Source organism: Microtus oregoni, unplaced genomic scaffold, assembly GCF_018167655.1.
Source record: "Microtus oregoni isolate MIOR12 unplaced genomic scaffold, Mior012 000036F_ref0000092, whole genome shotgun sequence".
Classification (NCBI taxonomy): Eukaryota; Metazoa; Chordata; class Mammalia; order Rodentia; family Cricetidae; genus Microtus; species Microtus oregoni.
Window position 1 is genome coordinate 15208794 of NW_024543095.1, and position 16704 is coordinate 15225497.

At 43.5% G+C, this 16704-nt stretch overlaps 1 protein-coding gene across 1 annotated transcript in view; it reads left to right on the forward strand.

Annotated features, from left to right (window-relative positions):
- Positions 1 to 13027: 13027 nt before the first annotated feature.
- The window catches only part of Plekhh2 (pleckstrin homology, MyTH4 and FERM domain containing H2), a 108548-nt gene continuing 104871 nt past the window's right edge, over positions 13028 to 16704 (forward strand). The window contains exon 1 of the mRNA XM_041631350.1: positions 13028 to 13110. The gene's annotated coding sequence lies outside the window, so the exon portion shown is untranslated. The remainder of the gene's footprint in view (positions 13111 to 16704) is intronic.

A 16704-nucleotide genomic window follows, 5' to 3' on the forward strand; every position in this document is an offset into this window, starting at 1 on the left:
ATATCCTAATAGTACAGCTATGAATAGCTAGACAAATATTCTAAATCTATAGGCATTGGAGTCTTGGAGGTTTAAGCAATAGGAGTCACTTAAATGTATGTTTAGTATCAGTGTTCTCTATTTTCTTCTTGGAAACTGATTTTTTTTTTTGAGATGGAGGAAACTGATTTAGAATCCAAGCATTATCTAATTGCTTAATTGTTCATCTGAACATTATACTTCAGCAAGCCATAAATCCTTACGATTTACAACACTGTACAGAGCTCATGACATTGAACCCTTTATAAGCAGATGTCCCTTATCATTTTATGTGGTTGAAGACAGTTTTAAATACATCATCAGGGACCTAAAGCAAGTTGTAGAAACAGTTTGGGATTGGTTGAATTCATAAAACCAATGTAAGAAGTTTGACTCATAAGATATTTGACCCCAACCTTGAACAAACTAAAGAACTATGCTGACATTACTTTTATATAATAAAGTAATTTTTACAGAGACTCAATCAAGACAAAAATAATCTTCTTTTATCTTAGAATAAAAGCCCCTTCCCTCTTTCTCTAGATGTTAGATGGGCTATTATGCAAATATACTTTGTAGTGTCAACAAGAAGAAACACAGCTTAATAACCACTTTCTTTCTTTCAGATACTTTTGACTGCTTATCTGGCCCGTGTTCCTACAGGGAGCCTGCAACTAAATACTTCTTTTAAAGCAATTAATCTCTAAAGTCTCCCAAGAGAAGAAAAACAAGAAGAAAAAGAAAAGGGGAAAAAAGTGAGGTATTCAGGTTCAAAAAATGCAAAATTGTTTTGAAAAAGGCTAATTATGTTCCCTTTGCAAGGAGAAGGAAGAGTTTTAGAAATAGAAAAAATAAATACTCCGCACACACACACATACACAAAAGAAGGCAACGTGCGGTTGCTTTCGACATTGTTTGAGTCCTTGACAATTTTATCAAGCCATACAATTACAATGTCAGTTCTTATTAATCTCTCAGTACAAAAACGAAGCAGGGCTTGTTTCTGAGGTTAAAGAAAAGTTTTCGTTCTTTTAGACAAGCAAGACAACAATGCTCTCATGAGAGTTTCTTCATCCTTTTGTTCCAATCCACATCCTGAATGAACAATTTTGTTCATGTCAACATTGCCTCAAATTGGCAACAGTGTTTCAAATTCTCTCTGGTAAAATTGTGACATTTGGAAAGCTAAAGGTACATGCTATCACACATAGGAAACATGACCACGAAGGAGGCAGGTTTTAGCCTGGAATGGGCATGACTGTGAGAGATGTCTGAGATCCCAACGGCCTGTGAGGAAGGCACTTATTTGGCTTGGTGTCTTGGAAGTCTGGCTCAAGATCAACTGTTGCTGATCCAAAGCTGGAGAAAGTCTTCCAGTTCAGGGCAGCTGGAACAAAACAGAGATGTTCTGGAGAAAACAAAGACAGAGGCTGGGAGATGAACCCTCGCAAGGGCTTTAAAGGTGACCCACAGAGATACTTATTCAAACTCTGCCTACAGATTTTGCTAGACTCGTGTCTTTCTCTCCCACAAAACCTTGCTCTTATAAATAAATACTTAAAATGCCGATTGGCCAGAAACAGGTGTGAAAGAGCTGGAAAAAACTTTACCAAATAATAATATCATTTGTTAGTGTTTTTTGTTGAGAGAAATGATTTAGAAGCAGGAAGATTTCTTTCGGCTCATGATTTCGGGGAGGTTGGCTTCATCCCTGTGGGCCTGAGGTGAGGTGAGCTATCATGGTGGAAGGAGAGCCGCTCATGCCAGGGTGGTAGAGTGGGATGTGGATAAAGAAAAGAGAGAGAGAAAAATGAGACCCTGAGGGAAAATCTGTCCTGGAAGGTATACCCCCATGACCCACTTCCTCCTAGTACAACCGGGGTTGACAGTGCTGCTCAAGCTCTAGAGACTAACAAAACTCTAATGCAAGGTTTCAAAAACCCTGTTTTGAGTTGTTAGTCAGGGTTGTCCAAGAGACTCCCCAAATGTAGGCTATTTCTGTTGTCTTTGATTGCCTCGCAGAGGAAAGAGGGAAGGTAAGTCCTTATTGTTGAATACACCATGTACCTTGGACATAGAACTCAGAGAAGCTGAGCTGGATCTATCCTGAAAGCCTCCCCCTCTGAGGACCAGCTTTTATGGTTCCTGAAGGTATGCAAGCTTCCAAGAGCCATGTACTGACTGGTTTTGTGTGTCAACTTGACACAAGCTAGAGTCATGAAAGAGGAAGGAGCCTCAGTTGAAGGAAATGCTTTTATGAGATCCAGTTATATAACATTTTCTCAATTGGTGTTCAATGATGAAGGGTCCAGCCCATTGAGGGTGATGCCACTCCGGGGCTCATAGTCCTGAGTCCTATAAGAAAGCAGGTTGATCAAGCTATGGGAAGCAAGCCAGTAAGCAGCACCCCTCCTTGGCTTCTACCTCAACTCCAGCCTCCAGAATCTTGCCCTGTTTGAGTTCCTATCCTTTCTTCCTTCAATCATGAACAGTAATGTGGAAGTGTAAGGCAAATAAACCCTTTCCTCCCCAACTTGTGTTTTGGACATGGTGTTTTGTTGTGGCAACAGAAACCCTACTTAAGACCAGCGGGAATCATCCAATAGTCCTACCCAGCTATGACACATATGAAATAAAAAATGGCAAGCATGGTACAATATTCCTAAGGGTCCAAGAGTGACGTGCATACCTTGACAGTCACCATCAGCTCTCTACTTGGACTTAAGGCCTCTTCAGCAAAAGGAAAATCATTCCTGGTACTGGAAACAGCCAACTCCTAGGAGCTAGTGATGTCATGAATCTTAAAACAGAGCATACCACTGCCACTTTATTAAGCTAGGATATACCCTGCTATATCCTAAATAATTATCTTTATATATACAAATAAGTACCCTCATAGAGGAGTGGCTCCTTGAGACAGAGGTCATTACAAAAAAACCACACTGATCAAAATGCAGAGGACATATGAATACAAGGTGCCCGGACCCAACTGATATAGCTATGACACAACTCCTGCATCTAACACTCGGGGATCATAGCAGAAGACAGGGTGGCAAGACTGTAAAATGCGGAAGAACAGGAAGTTTGCTATGCGACTTTGACTATTAGAATGTTAGAGAAGCTACAAGCATGAAGTCTAATCAACATGGCCTCTTGAACAAGACCCAGACAAGGATAACACCAATAGACACGCTAACAGGAGAGGAAGAAATGGCATGGGGCCTCAACACAGAACAAAGAACTATAGCTAACCAAAATATGCTGGGAGCAGAAGAAAAAGCCCTCCCCAGGAAACCCCCAGATTTGTTATCCAGTACCGAGTGGTCAGTCCTGAAATCTTAGGCATTTAGGAAACTTTATAATGATTAGCAAGTTGCATTTATATATTTAGGAATGTGTGTGGTGTTAAAAACCACAAAGAAATAGAAATAGAACCTATGAATTTGAAAAAGAGCAAAACGGGTACAGGGAAAGAGTTGGAAAAAAGAAAGGAAAGTGGGAGGAACAATGTAATTATGTCTTAATTTTTAAAATGTATGTTTTGTTTGTTTGGATTTTTGCTTTGTTTTGTATGTTTGTTTGTTTGTTTTTTGAAATAGGGTTTCTCTGTGTAGCCCTGGCTGTCCTAGAACTCATTCTGTAGACCAGGTGGCCTTAAACTCACAGATCTGCCTGTCTCTCAAGTGCTAGGATTAAAGGATTGAACCACCACTGCCCAGCTAAACATATATAAAAGCATCCCTCAAGAAGAGACGTGAGGATAGGCCCCATAATATGGACCCAGAATCCCAGCCAGTGGGGAGGTGAGGCAGGAGTTTAAGATTAGCGCAGTCAACATTTCATGATTCTGTCTCAAACAAAATAGAAAACAAAGTAGCACAGATAATTCTACGATTAGATATTGCAGAAATTCTTACTAGAGGACTAGAGGGCTGCCCAAGCTGGGACTGATAAAGAGGCAGTAGTTAATCCCATTCGCCAGGAAAAGATGGAGGTTTGAGCTTTTTTGTATATGTGGTTTGTGCTGTGATTTTCGTTTTCTTTGTGCTTGTCAAAATTGTGAAATAATATTTTCATTTGTTTTGTTGTGTTGGTTTTGGTTTCATTTTTATTCAAGGAATACGGGGGTCTTGTCTGGTATTGCTGTTCTGCCCAATATCACACTCAGGGGCTGCCTCTGCAGTGTTGGACTAACATAACGATCTTCTTAAAATAGGTTTTTTTCTTTGAACATTTCATACATATATACAGTATATTTTGAGCAAGCACTCCAGCATTTCCCAACCTAGGGGTCATGACTGCCAAACAGGTCACATATCAGATATTTACATTTCATAACAGTAGCAAAATTGCAATTATGAAGTAGCAGCGAAAATAATTTTACGGTTGATGGTCACAACAATTAAAGGGTTGTAGCATTAGAAAGGTTGAGAACCACGGATATACAGCTTCCCTCTTCTCTTCAATTCTTCATGGACTGCCTCAACACTGTCTCCCAATGCTGTATCACCTTCTTTCCCCTTCTCCTCTCCTGCCTCCTCCTTTCAATAACCCACAGAGTCCAATTAGTGCTGTTGATATGTGGATAAATGTTTGAAAATTCACTGGTGTGCGGTCATCTTGCCAGGGACCACATCCCTGAGGGAGAGGGACTCTCAGGAGCTCCAAATCCAGTGTCTCCTCAGCTAAGGAGCAGAGTTCCCCCAGTCCCTCCCCCATTCGTGGAATTTTGACAGGCTTGATCTCATGCAGGTCTTGAGCAAGTAACTATGGCTGCCGTGAATTCATGAATGCAAGGGCCGTATCACTGACAGAGGACAGTACTTCTCAGTACCTGCCCCATCCTCTGGCTCATACAGTCTTCCCACCTCCCTTTCCAAGATGTCCCTGAGCCTTTCACAGGGAGGCTTGCTGCAGACATTTAGGACTGACCAAGCACTTACTCAAAAAAATATTGATGCTTGGTCTTCACACACATGTATACACACATCAACATGTGTGCAAACACACACACATGAATGTGTGCAAGCACATGAATATATGCAAACACTCACACACGTGAACATCTGCAAACACATACTTGAATGTGTGCAAACATACACACATGAACCCGTGTAAACACACGTGTACAAACACACATGAATATGTGCATTCGCACACACAAACGTGTATACTCACACACACATGAACATGTGCAAACACTCACTTGCTCTTTATGATCAGTAATGAGTCTCTGCATCAACCTCTGCCCAGCTGCAAAAGCTCCAGCTTCTCTGACTAAGGTCAAGAGCAGCACTATCTCTGTGATTCAGCATAAATACTTAGAAGGCAAGGGGGGCAGCATGGCTGTTGAGCAAAACAGCAATAGCAGGTTCCTTCCCCTATAGCCTCCCCCATCATGCTCAGATTTCAAGAGCTGTCTTCCTCATTCTTAACTGAGGATACTTGTACCAAACGATGCCATTCCTGCAACTCAGGTAAGAATTGAGGACAGCAGGTAGCTGAAGGTTGTGTTCAAAGTCACCCTAGTGAGGTTGTGCTAGTTTAAGCTATATAAGGCTTTGTCTCAAACAAACAAATAAAAGACCTGGTGGGATTTTTCCCCCTGCATTGGTAGCACACACCTATAATCCCAACATGTGTGGAGGAGGAGATTTAATAAAATAGGTTCCTTTCTCCTAATAGATTTGTCTAGCCTGTTCACACCACAACATAATATTTTCATATACAAGGTTCATGCTCAAGTGCTGCACAATTGAATCACAAAAATCTGTAAAAGTAACATTGATATAAAGGCAAATAAAAGCTTTTTCACATAATACCCTAACAGTAACAACAGGATGTTAAATATATTAGTGTAGAACCTTACAATAGACAATAAGACATAAAAATGTTTCCAAATAATATTTCATGACAAGGGAAACACTTGTAATGATGTGTAAAAACAAGACAAAATTTGGATTTATTCTAATCTCATATTAAGAGGAGGCGTGATATATGTGTAGAAAAAGGAACTGAGAGGCAGGGAGACGGCACAGTTGGTAGAGTGCTTACTCTGCCACTGTGAGGACTTGGTTTCCGACTCCTGGCACCCACAAAAGAGAGCTGCACAGGCCTTAATCCCAGACGTGGGCAGGCAGAGGCAGGGGCATGTCTAATCAAATCGGTGAGTTCCAGGGATACCACCTCAAAAACTAAGGTGGAGAATGAAGAAGGCATTGATGCTTAGCCTCCACATACATGTATACACACACATACACACATGAACATGTGCAGACAGTCACACACACAGGATTTATGAATGTGCAACTTAAGGTAATTGCAGTTTTTTCTTTGTTCTCTATCTCTTTTTACATGTCCCAATAAAAATATATTTATATTGTTTTTATAAACAATATAATGACTTTTTTTTTTTTTTGAGAACATCTCTGTGTAGTCCTGGCTGTCCTGAAACTCGATCTGTAGACCAGGCTGACCTTGAACTCATAGAAATCCTTCTTCATCTGCCTCCAAAATGCTGGGATTTAAGTCCTGCTTCCCCACTGCCAGGCTAAAAGTTTTATTACCAATTTAGTATGTAACATAGTCTTAGCACTGATTGTTGCAAAGATGAGCTGTGAGTGGGCCATGTCCCGACCAGTTCCTGGCCGCCTGGCTAATCCCCGAATAATTACACGGAAACTGTATTCATTTGAACACTGCCTGGCCCCCCATAATATCTAGCCTCTTCTGGCTAACTCTCACATCTTGATTAACCCATAACTAGTAATCTGTGTATCACCACGGGGTTGTGGCTTACCAGGAAGATTCTAACCTATGTCCATCTCAGGCTGGAGCTTCATGACATCTGCCTGACTCTGCTTTCTTTTTCCTAGCATTCTGTTCTGTCTACTCTGCCTATCTAAGCTGCTCTCCTATCAAAGGCCAAGGCCGTTTCTTTATTTGACCAATGAAAGTAACACATAGACAGAAGGCCCTCCTACTCCAACTGATGCTCCAAATATGAGGTGATGGATCTTTTTAACTGTTATTTCAAAATGTGGTTGCCAAACCATCTCAAGTTACTTCAGAGAGAACCCAGCCTCTTGTTTTCAAGACAGTGACTCTCCTGTGTTCCTCTGTGGTCCTCTCTCTCTCTATCTGCTTTGCCACCAAGCTTTCCCCATTGGGCATCAGCTACTTTTCAGATAATCTTTCCTGCGAGCTTCTAACTTCTCTCAAGCACTCTGGTTCCAGACTTGCCTCATGGAACCAAACACCTTTTCATTTAACTTACCAAGTCACTAGGAGCCTCTGTTGTTTATTCCACACGAGAAACTTTAGACAGATATTCCCAGTGGTGTTGTGATGGATCTTGATCGGTACTGCCCCCACCCTGCCAGCGGTTAGCCGTTAGGCTTGAGACTCTCAATGGAAGCTACATGTCAGAACCTATGGCTGCCAGGATGGTCTAATCTTCTTTACATACATGACTATGACCATTACTTGATCATGCATACACTCATGGCATGCATGCCTGCCGAGTCTGTGTCTGCCTCAAATACTGTAATAATGGGTCCTTCTGATTAAATGTTGTTCAGATTCTTTTTATTTATTGTTGATATTTACTGAGCTCTACATTTTTCTCTGCTCCCCTCCCTGCATCTCCTCTCCCTCCTTCAATCCTCCCCCAAGGTCCCCATGCTCCCAATTTGCTCAGGAGATCTTGTCTTTTTCTAATTTCTACTTCCCATGTAGATTAGATCTATGTAAGTATCTCTTAGTATCCTCATTTTTGTCTAAGTTTTCTGGGATTGTGGTTTATAGGTTGGCTTTCTTTGCTTTATGTTTAAAAACCACCTATGAGTGAGTGAGTATATGTGATAATTGTCTTTCTGTGTCTGGGTCACCTCACTCAAAATAATGTTTTCTAGCTCCATCCATTTTCCTGCAAAATTCAAGATGTCATTATTTTTTTCTGCTGTGTAGTACTCCATTGTGTAAATGTACCACATTTTCCTTATCCATTCTTCGGTTGAGGGGCATTTAGGTTGTTTCCAGGTTCTGGCTATGACAAACAAAGCTGCTATGAACATAGTTGAGCACATGTCCTTGTGGCATGATTGAGTACCCTTTGGATATATACCCCAAAGTGGTATTACTGGGTCTTGAGGAAGGTTGTTTTCTAACTTTCTGAGAAATCACCACACTGACATCCAAAGGGGCTTTACCAGCTTGCATTCTCACCAACATGCAGAAGTATTCCATTTTCCCCACAACCTCTCCAGCATAAGTTGTCATCCGTGTATTTGATCTTGGCCATTCTTACAGGTATAAGATGGAATCTTAGAGTTGTTTTGATTTGCATTTCTCTGATGACTAAGGATATTGAACATTTCCTTACATGTCTTTCAGCCATTTTAGATTCCTCTATTGAGAGCTCTCTGTTTAGGTCTGTACTCCATTTTTTTTATTGGATTATGTGTTCTTTTGGTGTCCAATTTCTTGAGTTCTTTGTGTATTTTGGAGATCAGCCCGCTGTCTGATCTAGTTCAGATCTTATACCCTCACTTGTTAACATTTCCTCATGCTTCTTAAAGATCCTGACCATTTTACAGTAATTACACAACCCAGGACAGTGTTCTTACAACATTCCTTCCTAATTGTTAGTCTTTGGGGACACTGTGGTCAATATCTGCTGTGTTTTTTGTTCCTTTTCTTTTCGCTTAAGCTGTCATGCTATGTAGCAAAAAAGCAGAAAGGAAGACTTTTATAGTTGTCGGTTAGAATAAAAACCTCAGCAGTAGAACGGTCTCTTCTGCCAGCTAAGTACTGACCGAATGTGAACATCATCTGTTCACATTTAATACTTAAAATATTATTATAGTGTGTGTGTGTGCGCACGTGCATGAGCGCACGTATGTGCACATGTATGTATGTATCCTCAGAGGACGACAACTTTGTGGAGTTGTTTCTTCATTCTGCCTTTATGTGGGATCCAGGCATCAAGCTTAGCTCACTGGAATTGGGCAACAAATACAAGGAAAGTGTCTTTCCCTGTGAGTCATCTTGCCAGATCCACATTGGACAGTTCTATGCCACTGGGGCACAATCTCTTATGTGGGGTTCATATGCAGTATCTTTTTTTAAAAAAGATTTATTTATTTATTATGTATACAGTGTTCTGTCTGTATGTATGCTTGCTGACCAGAAGGGGCACCAGATTTCATTATAGATGGCTGTGAGCCACCATGTGGTTGCTGGGAATTGAACTCAGGACCTCTGGAAGAGCAGGCATCGCTCTTAACCTCTGAGCCATCTCTCCAGCCCCCATATGCAGTATCTTAAAACAAACAAACAAGACCCACAGAACAAACAACAAGGCACCTCCGTAAGTTCTGAACAAACCACTGCGGACGATTTCTCCATGTGATTAAACGCTTTGATAAAACACATGATAAGGAAGCTCCACGCACTTTGCTGGAAATAGTTGATGCTCAGGTTACCCGCTTTTCTCTCCCCTTTGTACTTACTTTCTCTGTGAGATCTTATGATTGCCCATTAAACTCTCATGAGCCCTAAAAGCCCTGAGCTTAGCCTGTTACCCCTTAAGGATGCTGTCCACAGACTTGGTGATAATGGGGTAAAGTCAGAGAGTCTTGTCTCCATGGAAGCCCAAAGGATTGAGAAAGCCATCATGCCACAGGCCCTGGGGTATACTGCTATCCCTTAGGGACCATTTGTCTCCCAGAGCTCATGAGCTAGCAGCGTGGTACCCAGTGAGGTGGTGTTGGCATGGTGGGACCTTTAAGAGATGGGGTCTGCTGGAAAGGTCATTAGGTCATGGAGGCCCTTCCATCAGGAGTGAATTGGTACTGGCTCAAGAGAGAGGACGGTAGTGGTGCATGCCTTTAGTCTTGGGAGTTAGGAGGCAGAGGCAGGTGGATCTCTGAGTTAGAGGCCAGCCTGGTCTACAGAGAGTTCCAGGTCAGCCAGGACTACAAAGAGAAACCCGGCCTCAAATCAACAAAGATCCCTCCAGCGGGACTACTGCAGGTGGGTCTTGGGAGATGGATATCAAGTATTTTCCTTGGTTGCCTTCAAACTTATCTTTTGAGACAGTCTTTCACGGAACATGGGGCTCAGTGACTTAGCTAGGCTGGCCAACCAATGAGCTGCAGGAATGTGCCTCGGTACCCCTGGAGCTTGGGTTATAGTTGAGTACCACCCTGCCCAGCTTTTCCATGCCTGCTAGGGCTCCTAATCCAGGCCCTCCTGTTTGTGTGACAGCTACCTTACCGCTAAGCTGTCTCTCCAGACCACCCAAAATACCGTTGAGATGTAATTCACAGAACACACATCTCAACCATTTAAATGATACATGTCCATGGCTTTTAGTGCAGTCAGAGATGAAGCCATCACACTTTCTAAAGCACCGCCATTGCTCTCCGCTCCCTTCATTCCTGTAGAGCAGTGGTTCTCAACCTTCCTGGCGCTGCGACCCTTTAATACAGTCCCTCATGTTGTGGTGACCCCAACCATAAAATTATTCCATTACTACTTCATAACTATAATTTTGTGACTGGTATGAACTGTAATGAAGTATCTGTCATGCAGGATGTCTGATATCTGACCCTTGTGTGGGGTGTGACTCACAGGTTGGGAACCATTGCCCTAGACTAACACACACATCTTTCTCAGACCAAGGTAACCAGTAAAATCTCCTTTCCGTCTCTGTGGAGTTACCCAGTCTGAGCATCCCATATTAATATGAACTGTAAAACATTTCATACTTTGTGACTGGATCCTTTCATCCAGTGTATTTTCAAAGGCATATTCAGTGCATAGCTTGATTTATTTTCCCCAAACCCCATTTCTTTCCTCAGTCTCACATAGCCCAGGCTGGCCTCAGACTCATCATGGGGCTGACAATGATCCTTCTACCTCCAGCTCCCCAAGTGCTGAGATAACAGGCTTCCACTTCTGTTGGTGGAGGCTGCTTGTTTGTTCCCGGCGGCTCAGCCCTGAAGTAACCACACAGAAATCACTGTTGGCCCATTAGCTCTAGCTTCTTATTGGCTAACTCTTACATCCTAATTTAACCCATTTTTATTCATCTGTTTATCACCATGTGGCTGTTGCCTACCACTGTGTAAAGTTCCTTCTGTCATCTGTCTCTGACAGGGAGGGCTATATCACTTCTCCAACTCCGCCTTCTTCTTCCCAGCATTCAGTTTAGTTGTCCGAGTCCCCCTCACCTAGCTCTCTTCTGCCCCGCGATAGGCTCAAGCCAGCTTTCTTTATTCATTAATGGTAATCACAGCATACACAGGGGAATCCCACGTCACATTTCTCTTTAGTGTTGTATAATATTCCATTATCTCATGTGGGGTTTGGGGGCTTTTGTTTGTTTTTGTTTTGTTTTATACACAGCAAGAAACATGATGCTACTGCACTTTTTCCCTTCATAGCCAAGCAAATGCAGTTTGCCACGCTTCCAGAAAAGGGTGACTGAGAGTAAATATTGGCTGAGTCTCACCAGGATGGCAGTCATGTTTAGAAAGCTGCTATTTGGGAGTGAATTTATTCACTCAGCTCCCTTAGTCCATTTAGTGTTTCTGACTCACAAACGGAAGTGATTCTATTTTGGCATCCTCTATCTTTTCTTGCTGGGTCTCTACTGACTTGCTGTGTTAAATTATGCAAGCTTACTTTAGCTGTTTGTTTAACTCCTGCGTGCTCTGTAAAATAAGCCCATCCAGGCTGCTTGTTTGCCAAGGCTGTTTGCAGACAGTTTTTCATATGATATGCATCATCAGCTCCCACAGAAGGCAGAAGGAATTTGATTTGTGGGGGTTGTCTGGGATCCAGTCCAAAATTAGTGCTCATCTGGAAGAAATATGGACGCCCGATGCTTTCTTGCTGGTCTTTTATTTGTTTTCACTTAGTGCTTTCCCTCTAAGATACCTTGCAAATCTTTATCATTTAAGTGTGTGTGCCCCCCCCCCCCGTATAAGGTTGGCTTTTTCTTTTGTAAAAAGATTGAAATGGGAAAAGTCATCTAATGCTTCTATTAGTTGGCTGTATATCAAAGAGTAATTTGTCTGACCTAGTTTTGTGACCTGGGGAAGGTCTAACGTTCAGAATTTGTCCCTCCCTCTCCCCTTACCTCTCCTTCTCTCCTGTCCCCTCTCCTCTTCTCCCAAGACTGGCCTCTCTATGCCCCAGCTTAGGAGGTGAAATCCAACCAGATGTATCATTTATGTGCTCATGCAATACGCCATGTGGGATATGCTGAAAAGGAAGCAAGAAAGAACACAGATCTTTCGCTTTCAAAAGCTCGCAGGCTGTTGCAACAGGGGAAAGTCAGGAAAATGTGCTCATGTCAAGAGCGGCAAACCTGGACGTGCTGAGGGCAAAAACAAGAGCAGAGACTTCTGCTATGCGGGGCGACAGGCACGTTCTGAGAGGACAGACAGAACGTTTAAAGGAGGGACAGGAAACACCGTGTCAGAGTTCCCAGCTGGAGTCTTCAGAATAGGGGCGGGGACCACAGTCACCCGAGGTGCGAAGAGCAGCTGTGAAAACTCAACTTGCCCAAGTAGGAGGGGGGCTTTGCAGGCCGCACACGGAATCTACTCTTGACTACATAAGCATCAGGAAGACAGTAAAAGCCTTTGGCAAATTGCATTCTTAAACTAGTCTCTTGTTAGAAAGATGAAGGATTGGCAAGGAGAGTTCAGGCCCAGAGACCTGAAGACAAGAAGTGGTACACAGGTACAATCGAGGCAAAGGGAATGGGAAAGAGGTGACTAATGGCTACCACAGGCCTTGAAGTCTAGGTGTGGGGAAGGCAGTGGGAACACCTCTCGGGTTAGACCTCCTTACTCTGAGGGGCACCGGGAGGAGCCACATTTATAAACACCTCCTCCAGTGACGCCAGGTGGTCGGCTCCGGCCTCCGATTAGCTACTCCGGCCGCCAATCTCGGAGGAGGCGGCGCCGTATGGGCCGCTCGGGGCTCCGAGTGTGGCCGGCGCGGGCTGAGAGCCGGGGAGCCGGCCGAGTCGGGTAGCAGACGAAGCCGGGAGGGACATCGGACGCCACCGCAGAGGTAGGCAGGTGGGCAGGGTGCGGAATCTGGTGGCCTCGGGGACCCTGCCCTCGGAGACCGAGCTTCGGGGATCCCTCACGCCGGGGACCACCGTTGGGACCTGCGAAGCGGCGAGGGTGGGGGATGCAACGCAGGACGCCGTGCGACCCGTCTCGGCCGGGGTCCCGAGTAGCCAGCTCGAGCCGGCAGGGGACGGCACTACGTACCCCGGGCTCCTGTGACGTTCTCGTAGAAAAGCCGGGCCCGGGCTTATGGCACCGCGGGGGTCGTCGGGCTGGCGGCTGCGGGGCAGCCCCGCGTCCCCGCGCACCGTGGGTCCCATCGACGATGCGGCAGTTCGGCCTGCGCTTCTGGAGAGCGGAGCAGTGAAGGGACACCAAGACCAAAGTTCTCCAGATTTTCATTTTTTAACACCTTCACTTGTCCGACTGCCCGAAGCCAGTGTCCTAAGGTGACATACTCTGAATATAAGCCCCTCTTCCAGCCCCGAACCCCACGAGAAGTTGAGACATTTTGCTTTGCAAAAACTCTCCTCGTGCCGGGCTACCTGCTGGTCACTGGCTTCTTTGTGAAAGTTCCTGTGTTTGCAAGCCTGGACCTCAGGGCTGTGCGTGTGTCCCGGAGGAGTGTGGAGCAAGGAGCAGGCTGTTCTGGGCAGTGCCGCCAATGGGCAGGCGTGGCCCAAGTCGGGATAGGTGGTGGTAAAGTTCTTTAAACAAGGCATGCTTCAGTCTAGTTAAGAAAGACAGCTTTTCTGCATTGGGGGTGGGGGGTGGGGATGACACAGCTCACTGCTCAAACTGTTTCTAGAAATTATGAGGGGTTTACGAGTTCATCCAGATTTCATCTGCGTGAGCTCGGTAGTAGAGTCTTCCTTCTTCCATCCCCTATCTTTCCCCCTCTCTCCCTCTTCTTTTAACGTCCCCCTCCTTTTTTTAGGACTTGGAAAAGAAACAGGAAGTCAGCGATTCAGAGAAAAGAGCATTCACTCCACAACTGTAAACAGTTTATTTTGTGTCAGTAAATATTTCCAAAGTCGCTGGAGGTCTTTGGAAGACCTCCACTTTTTCCTGCTGCCCCCTGCAGAGAAGGTAGATCCCCTTAGCATTCAAAACTTAGATAGGACATTTTCAGAAGTGGATTATAGTCCCCAAAGCTGCCCACTTCTGTCACCACGGACGAGGAAACTTCAGAATTAGCGTTTGTAGCTACTCAAAGTGGTTCCTTTGTATTCCAGATGTCTTCTACCTAGTGACAGGATTACAGAGTGACAAGGAGATCCTGTGTCTAGACCTCCGGCCATCACAAAACCAATCCTCAGTTTTCGGTTTCTTTTATTATGATAATTATTGGGGGGACTGAAGATGTCAAATGCATTTTTGATAATCTTAAAGCTTTTCTACGTATAACCACTACAACTAAAGATGCATAGATGTATTCAACTTTTAATTTTTTTTAATTTATTTTTCGTAGCAAACTTCTAGGTAAGAGATATGTACCATACTTTTCATAGTTGAGGTTAACAGTTACTTCTCTATTATTTGAGTTATTGATGAGATTCCTGGCAAGGATAACTACTCATAATGAATAGTTAAATCTGCAACAGTGGTCTTAGTATATACCCACTCTTTTCTTTATTTGTTTGTATGCCAACTTTTTAATTGAGATACAATTCACAAACCATAAAATTGACCTTTTGGAAATGTATATATAGCTCAGGGAATTTGGGTATATTTGCAAGGTTGTGCATTAATAATCCTTATCTAATTCCAGAATATTTTCTTCACCTCCCCCCCTAAAAATCTCTAGGCTTCTTAATAGTCAGTCCCCATAGCCACTCCCTGCAGTCTAGGCTACCACTGACCCGCTCTCCTTGAACTGTTTTAACTTTTAACTGTTCTGGACATTTCCTAGGCTATGTGCTGGAGTTGTGGACCATAGGTTAACTTGAAACAGCTGCGGAACTGTTTGAGTGGTTACAAAGCAGTTGTGATACTTTTGTAGCAGGAGTTCCACATCTGCACGTTCTCATCAATCCTTGTTTATCCGCGTTCCTTTTCATTTCTGTATTATTTATAATGAACTAATTTGGGCTGAAGTGGAATGTCATCATGATTTTGATTTTTCACTTTTTGATTTTTTTTTCTTGTAGTTAACGATGCTGAGAACTTTTTGTGTTTTTATTGACCATTTATGTATTTTCTTTGGATAAGTGTCTATTCTTATTGTGCACATGTGAGTATTTTCAAGTGTGTTCACATGTGTGCGTGTGTATGAGTGTATGTGTGTGTATTTATACTAGTTAGTTTTCTATTTTTGTGATAATTACCATGACCAAAAACAATTTGGGGAGGAAAGGGTTTATTTCAGAGTACAGTTAATAGTCCATCATCAACATAAATCTGAGCAGGAACTCAAGCAGGGCAGGAACCTGGGGGGCAAGAACTAAAGCAGAGACCATGGTGGGCACAGCCTCCTGGCTTTCTCCTCATGCTGTGCTCAGCCTGCTTTCTTATACAATTCAGGAACTGTCCACAGGTGACATAGCTCTGTATGGGCTGGACACACAGGTTTCTGTCAAGCTGACTAAACCATGCCACTATTAAACTGTAACCTCTCCTCTCTTGCTTATGTCAACTGTTAATAAAGACAATGCCCTACAGATTACCTACAGGCTGTCTGGATGGAGACATTTGTCCTGATTGACTTTCCAGATAATTCTATCATCTGTCAACTTGACAAAACAAAACCAAAAAACAAACAAACAAACAAAAAAAACAATTGACACCATATCAACTTGACATAAAACACATCACTTTTGAACCATAACCTTTCCTTTCTTGTTGTCCCCTAGATGCCACGTTAATATTAATATGACAATATAAAACATTCCAACTTTTAAAAGTCCCGCAACCTTTAAAATGTCAACATTTAAAATTCCAAAATCTCTTTCGAAAATTCAAAGTCTCTCCAAAAACATCCGAAGTAATTTAACTGTGGGTACCTGTAAAATAAAAAAAAGAAAAAGAAAAGATAACATATACTTTCTTACTCCCAGACGGAAGAACTAGAGAATAGTGACACTCCACTGAGAACCAGAGTCCAGCTGTTAAAGACCTTCTGTCCTCCAAAGGGCTTCAGTAGATTCATAGCACAGGAAGCAGGTCTCCTGGCTTGAGGCCAGCTCCACTCCGCAGCTGCTGCTGTTCCTTGGTGGTTGCCCCTGAGTACTGGTATCTTCAATGTTCTGTTGCAACGTGAACCGTAGCTTCACCAATAGCCTAGGCTCTCTTCAGGGACTTCGACCCTGCTGCCTGGTGCCTCATCTCGTCTCCGCGAACACTTCCGGCTTCTACTGCAACTGGGGCTGCACCTTCAACAGTGACTTCTCCTGAACTCTCACAGTGCCAAGGGTCAGCTGCTCACCATGACCCCTCCAAGCCTTCAAGAACCAGTACCGCCTGGGTGACGTTTTACACGTTACCAAGTTGAGATGCGGCCTTGGCCTTCTCTGGGCCACAGCTTTAGTGTGTTGCCCTGAGGAAATATTCCCATAAAGTTTTGGTGTGCTGCTCTCTTAACCACTGGTGATTT